This window comes from Zingiber officinale, chromosome 1A (genome assembly GCF_018446385.1).
Source record: "Zingiber officinale cultivar Zhangliang chromosome 1A, Zo_v1.1, whole genome shotgun sequence".
NCBI classification, from domain to species: domain Eukaryota; kingdom Viridiplantae; phylum Streptophyta; class Magnoliopsida; order Zingiberales; family Zingiberaceae; genus Zingiber; species Zingiber officinale.
Genome location: NC_055987.1, coordinates 161,821,779 through 161,834,961, shown reverse-complemented (window position 1 = coordinate 161,834,961; position 13,183 = coordinate 161,821,779).

Sequence of the window (13,183 nt, the reverse complement as noted above, 5' to 3'; positions counted from 1 at the left end):
CTACCAAGATGTACCAAGACGTGAAACAAAGGTTCTGGTGGTCCGGACTCAAAAGAGAAGTTGCTAAATATGTCAGTACCTGCCTGACATGCCAGAGAGTCAAAGCAGAACACCAGAGGCCAGGAGGAGTTCTTCAGCCTCTCCCAATACCAAAGTGGAAGTGGGAAGACATATCCATGGACTTCATAACAGGTCTTCCAAGAACTACAAATAGATATGACGCAATATGGGTAGTAGTGGACAGATTGATTAAGTCTGCCCATTTCCTAGCCATCAAGGTGTCCCACTCCATAGAGCAGTTGACACAACTATACGTTAAGAAGGTGATCATACTTCATGGAGTTCCTAAATTTATTGTTTCTGATAGAGATGGGCGCTTCACCTCACACTTTTAGGAGTGTGTTCAAACTGCACTAGGCACCAAACTCAAGTTCAGCACAGCCTTCCATCCTCAGACTGATGGACAGACAGAGCGAGTAAATCAAATTTTAGAAGATATGCTCAGAGCTTGTGCACTGGATTTCAAGGGAAGTTGGTGCAAGTATCTATGCTAAGCTGAGTTTGCCTACAAGAATAGTTATCAGGCCACCATCAAGATGACACCTTATGAGGCACTATATGGCAGGAAGTGCAGATCACTTATTTGCTGGCAAGAAGCAGGTGAAAGAAAAGAAATGGAAGTAGAGCTAGGCATTCAGACTGAGATGATAGAAGAAACCACTCAGGCTATCCAGAAGATCAGGCAGAGGATTGAGACTGCCCAGAGTAGACAGAAAGAGTTATGCTGACACACGCCGTAGGCCACTGGAATTCCAAGTAGGGGATTCAGTCTTCCTCAAGGTCGCTCCTATGAAGGGAGTGATGAGATTTGGCAAGAAGGGCAAATTAAGTTCTCGCTATGTAGGACCTTACCTGATCATAGAGAGGATAGGGAAAGTAGCTTACAAGCTGGACTTACCACAAGACATGTCAGCAATACACAATGTATTTCATGTCTCCATGCTAAAGAAGTGTCTCCACGACCCGAGCCAAGTGATTCAGCCTCAGTCAGTGCAGATCCAAGAGGTTCTTAGTTATGAGAGCAGACCTACACAGATAGTGGACCGAGCAGTTAAGAGATTAAGAAATAAAAAAGTACCACTAGTGAAGGTCATCTGGCAGAACCAGAAGCACTAGGAAGTCACTTGGGAGCGGGAGGACAGTATGAGACAGAAGTATCCAGAACTATTCTAAGTTCGAGGACGAACTTTTTATAAGGTATGAGGGATTGTAACGACCCAATTTTCCTTATTTTGAGTTCTAAATGTCCTCAAAAATATCTAGAAATACTTTTAAAATGTTCTAGAGATTTTTAGAAATTTTTAGAGTATTTTTACGTAATTTTTGGAGGTCGTTTAATATGTTTACAAAAAGAAAGAAGTTTTGACAAAAATCGTTGAAGGCGAGGCTCGAACCCGTGACCTCGGGTAGAACCCGACCTAACTGGACGCATCCGACCAGCCGAGCTACGCTCGTTTTGTTAACCTAATAGGAAGAAAAACATATTTAAGGAGTAGTTAATAATAAAGCCGGGGTTTTAAAAGAAAACTTAGGTTTTCCTCCTTTGTGCGTGAACCCTTTCTTTCCCTCTCCTTCGCGTGCGACAGCTGTGCGGGCGGAAAACACACCGAGGTGACGGCGCTAGGATTCCTCTCCGGTGCCGGCGAAAGGACTCTTCCGACCAATCTTCAAGCTTCACCGTGCGTGGTCATCCCGACGGAAGGAGCTCGGAAGCACAAAGGAGTTGCCGAGAAGCTTCGCCCGAACCCTAAAAGCCTTCTTCCTCTCCTTCGATTGTAAGTGCAAGCAAACCGTGGTATGTACTACTCACCTGTGGTAGGAGTAGTTCCGAGATTTAGGTTTTCATTTTCTTTGCTCACGGAAGTTGCAGTGCCGAGTAGATAATGCTAGGGTTTATTATTCATTCTTTCCTTCAGTTGCTGCTAGGTATTTTGCCATGCATTCTAAGATTTGGTTGGACCTTGTAGCTAATTTTCCAAGTGGCAAAGACAACTTACACTAAGCAGGAAGTTTCGGCTGCCTTGGAGTTTTTGGGTTTCCCTTCCTTGCTTACAAAACCTGTCGAATAGTGATCTCATTGCTAGGGATTAGTTGGATTTGAGTCCTTCCTTGCTCTGTTTGTAACAGTCCGAACAACCCTCTAATTCTAGCACATAGTTCATGTTTTAAGCATTCTTCAATTGTGACAGTCCGAACAACCCTCTAGTCCTAGCAGGCAGTTAAGTTTTAAGCATACCTTTAGCAACTTAAATGTTGTATTCTTGTATGTCTACCTGCTGTCCATAAATTCCAGCAAGTTTGTCTTCCTTTGGGCCGTGCAAATGGGCATAAACAGCCTTAATTATTAGTATGCAGTTATAGTTTTTGCTTGCTACCTCCATGAACATGAACAACCATGCACGGTTTAGCTTTCCTTGCTACTTAATGAGCATGCACAACTTGGTACACTAGTATGTTTGGAAAGATCGTTTGTTGTTGTTTTAAGGGCAAGAACAACCTTGTTATAAGTGACAAGAGTTAGCTTATTTTGCTACCTTATCTAGCATTCAAGTGTTTGGTTTCCTTGCATTTTAGTTGCTTAATTTCCTTTGCATTTCAACATGCAATTCAGTTTTAGAATTTCACAGCTTTGCTCTATTTTATAGCATGATTAGTAAGCTCAAAGTTGCTTTCTTTTGCTCTATTTTATAGCATGATTAGTAAGCTCAAAGTTTCTTTCTTTTTCTCTATTTTATAGCATGATTAGTAAGCTCAAAGTTACTTTCTTTTGCTCTATTTTATAGCATGATTAGTAAGCTCAAATTTGCTTTCTTTTGCTCTATTTTATAGCATGATTAGTAAGTTCAAAGTTGCTTTCTTTTGCTTTATTTTATAGCATGATTAGTAAGTTCAAATTTGCTTTTCTTTGCTTTATTTTATATCATGCTTAGAGAGTTCAGATTTGCTTTCCTTTGTGTTATTTTTATATAGCATGCTTGGTTAGTTGTAATCCTATACTTGTTAGATATATCTATAGGATTCTAATAGGCTCCAATAAAGGATTATAAGAAGCATGAGTAAAGAAAAAGACTAAAGTCTAGTTAAAAAGAGATAACAAGTAAATTAAAGTAAGAGGCTAGTACCCGACTTCCAAGGTTGTCGTTAAATAAATCCAGGTGATCAATTCCAAGGTCTTGGCCCTGGTAAGACCAAGGTCTTTACCTCATAGGACTAGAGGCTCGCTACCTTAGTCACTATTAGAGAGCGCGCAAAACAAATATGGTACTAAGCCTGGGCCCAAAGAAAAGTAAAGAAGAAAGAAAAGAAAAGAAGAAAGAAAAGAAAAAGAAGAAGAAAGTAAAAGAGAAATTAAAAAATTAATTTCTGGTACAAGGATCTAAGAAAATGAAATAAGCTTTATGCTTAGAATCAATAAAAGTTTAGTTTCTTTAATTCTAAGCTTACAGTGTTAGTTTCCTTATTTTTCTTATCAGTTAGTGAACATGTTTAGTATTCAGTTTTATTTCTATATACCATGAGTACATGCAGCTTTGCTTTTAGCATTTCAGTTTTAGTATTGTTGCATTCTTTTTATGCACTTCGAGGTTTTGTGAGATAGATTAGTACTTACTAAGCGTTTCGCTTATAGATCTATTTTTTCCTCCTACTGTAGATAAAGGAAAAGCTAAAGTATGAAAGGAAGGCGACAAGGTGGTGGTGATGAAGGTGTGTGATGACTGGACTATGGAGAGATCCAGAATGAGCTGGCAAATTGCCAAGACTTTTCTGTTTAGTTCTTTTAGTTCTTTTAGTTCTCTTTTAAGTGTTATTATGGGTTGAGACTGTAATTAAGTTTATTCCGCATTTGTAATTAGTTTTCTTTTATTATGAGTTGGAGTGGTATAGTTGTTGCTATTGCTAGAGTAGTTTCTTTCTTCCTATTGTGTTATTATACTGCGTGGATGTGAAAAAGAGTGTTCCAGCCGCCTGTGGCTGAGTATATAGTGTCTGTATTATTGATTTGGTCACCGGTACAGGGGAGACTCTACCGAAATTTTTATGTAGGAATTTCTCTGGGCCGTGATAAATCTAAGTGTCGCTAATAATAGCATAAGTGACATTAGTAAGTAGAGTAGTAGTTAAGTAACGGTCACCCTTAGAGAGTAGTAGTAAGAAGGGTGGTCGTTACATGTCTAACCAGTTAGTTATTGACTGACTTATCAGAAGATACCAGCTTTCACTTGGTTAGTCAAGTTAAGTTCAACCTTAACTTGATTAATGTATATTTTGTATTTACCGCCCAGACTTATATCGATGCACTGAAATAAGCATCTTAAGTCTTAGTCAAGTGGCCTATGCATCTCACCCCTTTCTATGTTCGTCAAACACAAGCAAGGTAAGCCTATGGTTTTGGTGAGATGCTCAAAAACTAGTCCTATGGGTACATGCTTTCTAAGGATTTTGAACTAGTCTACGGCTAAAAGTATTTTTTTTTAAATCTAAAAATGGAAAAGTTTTGAAAATGAAACATGTTTAACCTATAATTTGAGAACAATCATTTTTGAAAATATTTTTGAAATTTTGAAAATCCTAGTCTATTAGGCACATTCCTAGTTTTCTACGCAAATTGCTAAATTCACTTTCAGGGAGTGGTTTGGTGAATATGCCAACTAAGTTTGACTTGGACTCAATGTATTTGAGCTCAATGTCACCCTTAGTAACATGATCCCTGATAAAGTGGTGCCTGATTTCAATGTGTTTGGTTCTTGAATGATGCACTGGATTTTTTGTTAAATTGATTGAGCTAATATTGTCAATTAACACTTTTACATTTGTGATTTTTAAGTTGAAATCTTTTAAGGTGTGCATCATCCATAATAATTGGGCTACACATTCTCCTATGGCTATGTATTCTGACTCAGTTGTAGATAGTGCAACACAGTGTTGCTTTCTACTAAACCAGCTAACAAGTGATGGGCCTAGTAGTTGGCATTCACCACTTGTGCTTTTGCGATCTAATTTGCACCCAGCATAATCTGAGTCAGAATACCCTATTAATTCAAAGTTATTGGTCCTAGGATACCAAATTCCTACATTTGTTGTTCCCTTAAAATATCTAAAAATTCTTTTGACTTGAGTCAAATGGGATTCTTTAGCACAGGTTTGGTATCTAGCACACATACTAAGTGCAAATAAAATATCAGGTCGGCTTGCAGTTAAGTAAAGTAGACTACCTATTGCACTTCTATAATACCTTAGATCCACTGGTTTTCCATTTGGGTCATTGTCTAAGATTATGTTTACTGCCATAGGTGTTTTTGTTTCTTTAGTATTTTCCATTCTGAATTTTTTAAGTAATTCTTTAGTGTATTTGTGTTGATAAATGTAATTTCCTTCATTTGTCTGTTTGATTTGTAATCCTAGGAAATAGGTCAATTTTCCTACTAAGCTCATTTCAAATTCTTGTTCCATTAGGTTAATAAATTTTCTAAAAAGTCTGAGTTAGTTGAACCAAATATTATATCATCTACATATATTTGTGCTATGAATATGTCGTTATTTAGTAATTTAACAAACAAGGTTGAGTCAATTTGACCTTAGTTGAATCCTTTGGATGTTAAGTAAGATGTTAGCCTTTCATACCATGCCCTGGGTGCTTGTTTAAGTCCATATAATGCTTTCTTTAACTTAAAGACATAATCAGGGTGTTCTAGATTTTCAAACCCAGGAGGCTGACCTACATAAACTTCTTCTTTTATTAGTCCATTGAGAAAAGCTGACTTAACATCCATTTGATATATTTTGAATCCCTTATGGGCTACATAACTTAGTAACATTCTAATGAATTCTAATCTGGCTACTGGGGCATAGGTCTCATTGTAGTCAAGTCCTTCAACTTGACTGAACCCTTTGGCAACTAGCCTAGCCTTATTCCTAGTAATTTCCCCAGTTTCACTTAAATTATTTCTAAATACCCATTTTGTGTCTATTATTTTCTTATCTTTAGGTGGTGGTATTAGATCCCAAACTTCATTACGCTCAAATTGAGCTAGTTCTTCTTGCATAGCTATGATCCAATCTGGATCAAGTAGGGATTCAGCTACAGTTTTGGGTTCAATTTTTGAAATCAGGGAAATTTGACTAAGGTTCCTAAAGGATGATCTGGTCTGAACCCTTAGGTCTGGGTCACCAATTATTTGATCAGTTGGATGGTTAGGGTTGACTCTTATAGTTCTAGGGGGTTGATTTTCTTGAGTGTGTTCATCTTCTTCATAGTCTAGGGATTGATTGGTTTCTTCAGAATTATTATTTTCAATAGGTTGAAGTTGAGTTTGTCCTTGGGTTTCTTCAAATTTTACATTTGTGGTTTCCTCGATTTTTAACGTACTTTTATTATATATTCTGTAACCCCTATTGTTTCGAGAATATCCTACAAAAATTCCATTTTCTACTTTAAAGGTAAATTTTCCTAAGTGTTCTCTAGTTTTTAAGATGAAGGCTGGACACCCAAATACTTTAAAATATTTTATGTTGGGTTGTTTGTTATAAAATATTTCAAAGAAAGTTTTATTATGTCTTTTATTTAATGTTGCTCTATTTTGCACATAGCAGGCTGTACTAACAGCTTCTGCCCAAAAATATTTAGGTAAGTTATATTCATTTAACATAGTTCTAGAGGCTTCCAGTAAGCTTCTATGTTTTCTTTCTACAATTCCATTTTGTTGGGGGGTTTTAGGACACGAAAATTCATGATGGTAGCCATTTTCAAGACAGAATTTGTTAAAATTATAATTTTTAAATTCTCCCCCGTTGTCACTCCTAATTCTTTTAATTTTAAGATCTTTTTCGTTTTTAATTTGTTTGCAAAAGTTTGTAAAGATTTCAAAAGTTTCGTTTTTATGTTTCAAGAATTTTACCCAAGTAAACCTAGAATAATCATCTATTATTACTAAACAATATAAGTTTCCATTTATGGATTTGACTCCATGGGAGTCAAAAATGTCTAAATGTAGAAGTTCTAATATTGAGTTGGTTTGTGGCTGATTGGTTGGTTTGTGAGTGGATTTTGTTTGTTTACCTTGTTGACAAGCATTACATATGGTTGAATCTAGGTTAGGTAATTTTGGTAAGCCTCTCACTAGTCCATTTAATTTGCTTATATTTCTAAAGTTGGTGTGAGACATTCTCCTATGCCATAACCAAGTTTCTTCTTTTTGTGTTAAATAACACTTAATTGAAGAAGTGGTTAAGTTGATAGCATAGATATTATCTTTTAAGATTATTATTATTGTTATTATTTTTAATTTGAAATAATTTTTAAAGTTAATTTAATTTTTAAAATAATTTTTAAAGTTAATTTTTTTTAATTTTTAAAATAATTTTTAAAGTTAAGTTAATTTTTTTTAAAATAATTTTTAAAGTTAATTTAATAAATAATTTTTTAAAGTTAATTTAATTTTAAAATAAATTTTTATAGTTAATTTTAAATAATTTTTAACGTTAAGTTAAAATTTTAAAATTAAAAATAAATTAATCGTAATTCATTTTAGTTATTTAATTCGAAATTTGATTAATTCAAAATTTAATGTTACTTAATTTTAATTTAATTTGAAATTCAAAATTTAATTTTTAATTTGAAATTCAAAATTTAATTTTAATTAATTTGAAAATTAATTAATTTAATCCTTATTCATCTCACCCGATCTAGATTATCAATCAGGAAATCCTATAATTTCGTGAGATGAATTAGATTTAATTACAGAGTTTGGTTTAACTTGTGTTAGATTCAGGTTTAGCTTTGGTCTCAACAAATAGACATTCTTCTGATAAACTTCTAAGCTTGGTGAGTCATTTGGACGTCATTAGAAGTAACCAACCTTTCGAGGTTTTCCGAATAGTCCTATCCACGGAGCTTAGTACTAAACCTTGGTCTAACTAGTTAGGATCCATTTAAAGGTAGTTTCGGTCGGTTCCACTTGGCCAAATGCACCAGATTGAAGCCATATCTTTCTAGACATGCAATGCCCAAGCTTCCCCAACGTACTATCATCAAAAAACTTCACCAGTACCATGATTCAAGTTAAACTGGGTCCCTTTTTAACTAATCCTAATTACCCTGCCGGGTTAGTTTATTTGGGTTACCATATCGGGTAAGTTAGTTTTGAAGGTGCCAGCTATTCTGGAGCCTCCCCCTGAATTATTGGCCTTTAATTTAAATTTTCGTTTTAGGTTTGTGCCTATTTCTTTTATAGTTATAATTAACTTGGTGATAATTTATATTTTGTTGAGTTTTAAAATGTTTAAATTTTGAATTTTTTGATTTAGGTTTGTATTTTGGTTTTTGATTTGGTTTATTCGAGTTTATATAATATATTTTTCTTTAGGTATATAATATTGATTAAGTCCTACTTGCATGGTCAAACACGCTTTCGGAACCCAAGCTTGATTAGTTGATTTGTATTGAGTTATTAATGATTTAAAAATTTTATTTGAGTTCGACTTGTATCCGAGTCCAGTTTTATTATAACACCCCTTTTGATTATTCAGGATTAAGTCTAGATTTTTTGATCTTGTTGTGAATTTTTCTAGCATTTCTTTTAACTTATTAATTTTTGATTTTAATGATGAATTCTCCTCAAGTGTTAGATCTTGAGTTGGATTTGAATTTTTGATTTGTTCCTTGAGGTCTTGATTTTCCTCAAGGAGTGATTTGTTTTCATTTTCTATTTTAACCAATTTACTATTTAAGTAGGAAATAATTTTAAAAAAAAATTTGTTTAAATTGAAATATACCTCATCCGGGCCTTCGGAAACGAGTACGGACTCGTGGCTCGATTCGGGTTCGAACCTATCTTCCGATTCATCTCCCGATTCGTCTTCCGTTTCAGCTTCACTGGCCATCAGCGCGAGGTGGCTCTGGTGCTTCTGCTCTTCTACCTCCGATTCGTCCGAGGAGTCATCCCACGTTTCTTTGAGGGCCTTCTTTTTGGTCGGCTTCGGTTTGTCGAGCTTCATTCTTGGGCATTCGTTCTTGTAGTGCCCCTTTTTGTTGCATCCGAAGCAAGTCACGTTCTTTTGTTCCGCGGGAGAACTGATCTTTTGAATGTCCTTCTTGCTGAAGCTCCTTTTTCTCCTGGTGAACATTTTTCTTACCAAGTTCACCAGGTATTCTTCGTCTTCGGAATCTTGATCGGAATCTTCTTCAGATTCAGACTTGCTCTTCTTTTCTTTGGAGGAGCTTGCAAATAAAGCAACGCCTTTCTCGGCTCCAGCATTAGTTTGTTCATGCAGTTCTAACTCACAAAAAAGCTCGTCTAACTTTAATTTAGATAAATTTTTAGAAATTTTGTAGGCATCTACGATCGATGCCCACAAACTATTACATGGAAAAGCATTTAGTGTGTACCTTATTAAGTCTCTGTTTTCCATCTGGTGGCCTATCGTGTGGAGTCCATTGAGGATGTCCTTGATCCTCGCGTGAAGTTGACTTGCCGTTTCCCCTTTCTGTATTTTTATATTAAATATTTTATTTAAAAGTAAGTCACTTTTTGTTACCTTTATGTCGCTCGTTCCTTCGTGCAGCTCGATCAGTTTGTCCCATAATTCTTTAGCGTTCTGATGCGGTCCGACCCGGTTAAGCTCTTCTCGTGTTAGACCGCAGTGTAGCGTGTTGATTGCTTTGTTTTCCGTTGACGCCTTTTTCCACATGTCCGGAGTCCACTGTTTCGGGTCTAGTGGATTTTCGGAGTTGTCGACTGGAGCTCGGTAGGCCTTTATGACGCTGAACCATTGATCGTAGTCCGTCTTTAGGTACACCTCCATTCTTTTCTTCCAGTACGAGAAGTCATCCCCGTTGAATAGGGGAGGACGTACTGTGCTGAAGCCTTCTAGTTGAGACATCCTGCACATAAGTAAACGACGACAAAAAAAATATCCCAAGACTTGGTCTTGGATTAGCAGTGCGGGAAAAAATAATAGAAGTATCTAAATTGGTGTTGCACCAATTTAAATTTAATTGCAATGAAAAAAAATTCCAAAACAGGTAATAATACCGGATTGGAATTAAGCGTAAAACTGAAAACCAAAAAAAAAAATAAAGGTTAATATTTCACCCCCTGTCTGATTGGTGGTTGCACCAAATCAGAGCGGCACCTGTTCTGATACCACTTATTGGATCGTGAAGTGTCGATAGAGGGGGGGGTGAATATCGATTCGAAAAATAACGTTGAAAAGAGTTAAGCGCAGCAGAATTTAAAAGAACAGACACAGTAATTTTACTTCGTTCAGAGCCTGTGACGACTCCTACTCGAAGGCCCGTACTCTGTGAGTACTTTCGTTGGGCAATCACTATCAATTCGAATAATGATTACAAAATAATTAAGTACAAGAATTGACAGAAATAAAATACCGACAAGAGAAGAAGAATTAGACTTAAGAAAGCGCTTTGTTGGAATGGCCTCACGGCGTTGCAGGAGCGTAGAGCAGCAGAGCAAGCTATAGATTCTCAGTTAATATTGAAGCTCCACCCCTGGGGCTTCTTTTATATGCTTCTCCGGGCACCTGGATCCCTTTCGGCGCCCTGGTGCGACGTGGCAAGTCTAATCAGCGAACTCCACGTGGCGACGACTCGGCTTGGATAAAACTTGCCTCCGGGCGCCCGGATCCCTTCCGGGCGCCCCCTCTTCTCCAGAAAGTCCTTCTCCTGCAAGAAAAGGTTAGTCCGAGGCAAATATACCCTGCAACACAGATTGTTCGCACAGTTTTATAGAAAAGCAAAGTTAGTATGAATTTAGCAAAAAGAGTATGACTTAGATTCTGTCTTTCTGAGACCGGAATCTAGTCACGATCTCGACTTAGATATCCGAAATGGATCTAAGCTGGATCGACGCCTAATGTTCCCTTTCCGGGAACGCGTCCTCGTAGTCACTCCCCTCCAATGACTTACCTCACTTACCTGCCAGACGTCCGGTCAGCCCGTCGATCCGTCTGGACTTCGTGCCAGCTATCCGATCAGCCCGTCGACCTAACTGGACTTCGTGCCAGCTATCCGGTCAACACGTCGACATAACTGGGCTTCATGCCAGACATCTGGTTAGCCCATCGACCTGTCTGGACTTCTCCTGCACACTCGATCAAAGTGTTAAATAACAACAAACTAACTTAACCTGATTTGTCATTCATCAAAACCTGAGTTAGACCGTTAGTGCTACCCGCACCAACACCAGGATGCATGGAGTAAGGTGTACTATGAGCTTCTTCTAAAATTTCTTTCTCAGTTCTTCATCATTGGGGACACAAAGGCGGCTCCCCTGATAAAGAATTCCACTGTCTGATACTCGAAACTCAGAATTTTCCCCTTTTTATACCCCTTGCTTGATCTTTTGGATATCTGTATCTTTACTTTGCTTTCTCTGTATATCCTCAAGCAGGGTTGACTCTAAGGTCAATGCAGAGAGTTGCCCATAAATAACTTCAAGTCCGAAATCTGGCAACTCTTTCTGCAATGGTAGGGCTAATGATGACAAAGACATCAGGAGTGCACTGGACTTTCGACTTAGTGCACCTGCCACTTTGTTAGCTTTACTTGGGTGGTAGAGGATTTCACAGTCATAATCCTTGACCAACTCTAGCCACCTGCGCTGTCTCATGTTTAAGTCTTTCTAGGTGAAGAAATACTTTAAACTCTGATGGTCTGTGAAGATTCTGCACTGGACTCCATACAAGTAGTGTCGCCAGAGTTTCAGTGCAAAGACCACAGCTGCCAGCTCAAGATCATGAGTGGGGTAGTTCTTCTCATAATCTTTGAGTTGTCTGGAAGCATAAGCTATAACTTTTCCTTTTTGCATGAGTACAGCTCCTAGGCCCATCTTGGAAGCATCACTGTAGATGTCAAAACTCTTGTCACTTTCTGGAACTATCAGGATGAGAGCATTGGTCAGTCTCTTCTTTAGCTCTTGGAAACTCTGCTCATATTTTTCTGACCATTCAAACTTCTTGTCCTTCCTCGTTAGGGCTGTTAGTGGAGAGGCTATCTTGGAAAAGTCCTCCACAAATTTTCTGTAATACCCAGCTAAACCAAGAAAGCTTCTGATCTCCCTGGCATTCTTGGGTCTACTCCAGTTATTAACCGCTTCTATTTTGGCTGGATCCACCTGGATACCTTCTTTAGAAATGATGTGACCTAGAAACGCCACCTGCTCCAACCAGAACTCGCACTTTGAGAATTTAACATAAAGCTGTCTTTGTTGTAGGGTCAGCAGTACTATTCTCAAGTGCGTGTCATGCTCCTCTGGGGTTCTTGAATAAACCAGAATGTCATCGATAAACACGATGATAAATTTGTCGAGGTATTCTCTGAACACTCTGTTCATTAAGTCCATGAAGACTATAGGTGTATTAGTCACACCAAAAGGCATGAGTACAAATTCATAGTGTCCGTATCTGGTCCTGAAAGCTGTTCTGGGTATATCACTTTCTTTCACTTTCAACTGATGGTACCCAGAGCGCAGATCTATCTTAGAGAATATTGTTGCCCCCTTTAACTGATCAAATAGATCATCTATTCTGGGAAGAGGGTACTTGTTCTTAATTGTCACTTTGTTCAGTGCTCTATAATCTATGCACATCCACATAGATCCATCTTTCTTCTTGACGAATAACACCGGAGCTCCCCATGGTGAATGACTAGGGCGGATGAAGCCTTTGTCAAGCAGCTTCTGGAGTTGTTCTTGTAGCTCTTTCAGCTCTGCTGGAGACATTTGGTACGGAGCTTTTGAAATTGGACCAGTACTAGGAACCAATTCAATCTCAAACTCCACTTCTCTGTTGGGAGGTAGTCCAGGTAGCTCTTCTGGAAATACCTCTGAATACTCACAGACTACCCAAACATCCTCCCGCTTGGGTCTTTCTTGTTCTTCTGCATTCACAATGCGCGCAAGAAAATCAATACATCCTCTAGCTAACATCTGGTGAGCTGTGAGGGAGGAGAGGAATTTCTGGGTCTTCCTCTTCGGCACTCCTGTGAACTCAAAGGATGGTTCACCTTCTGAATTCTATAAACTCTTCATAATGTTTATTGGTGATCCGTTGGCGGAAGAATTCTTTGTGAAACTCTATCTCGGAGTCAGTCCAGCTCATCTGATTG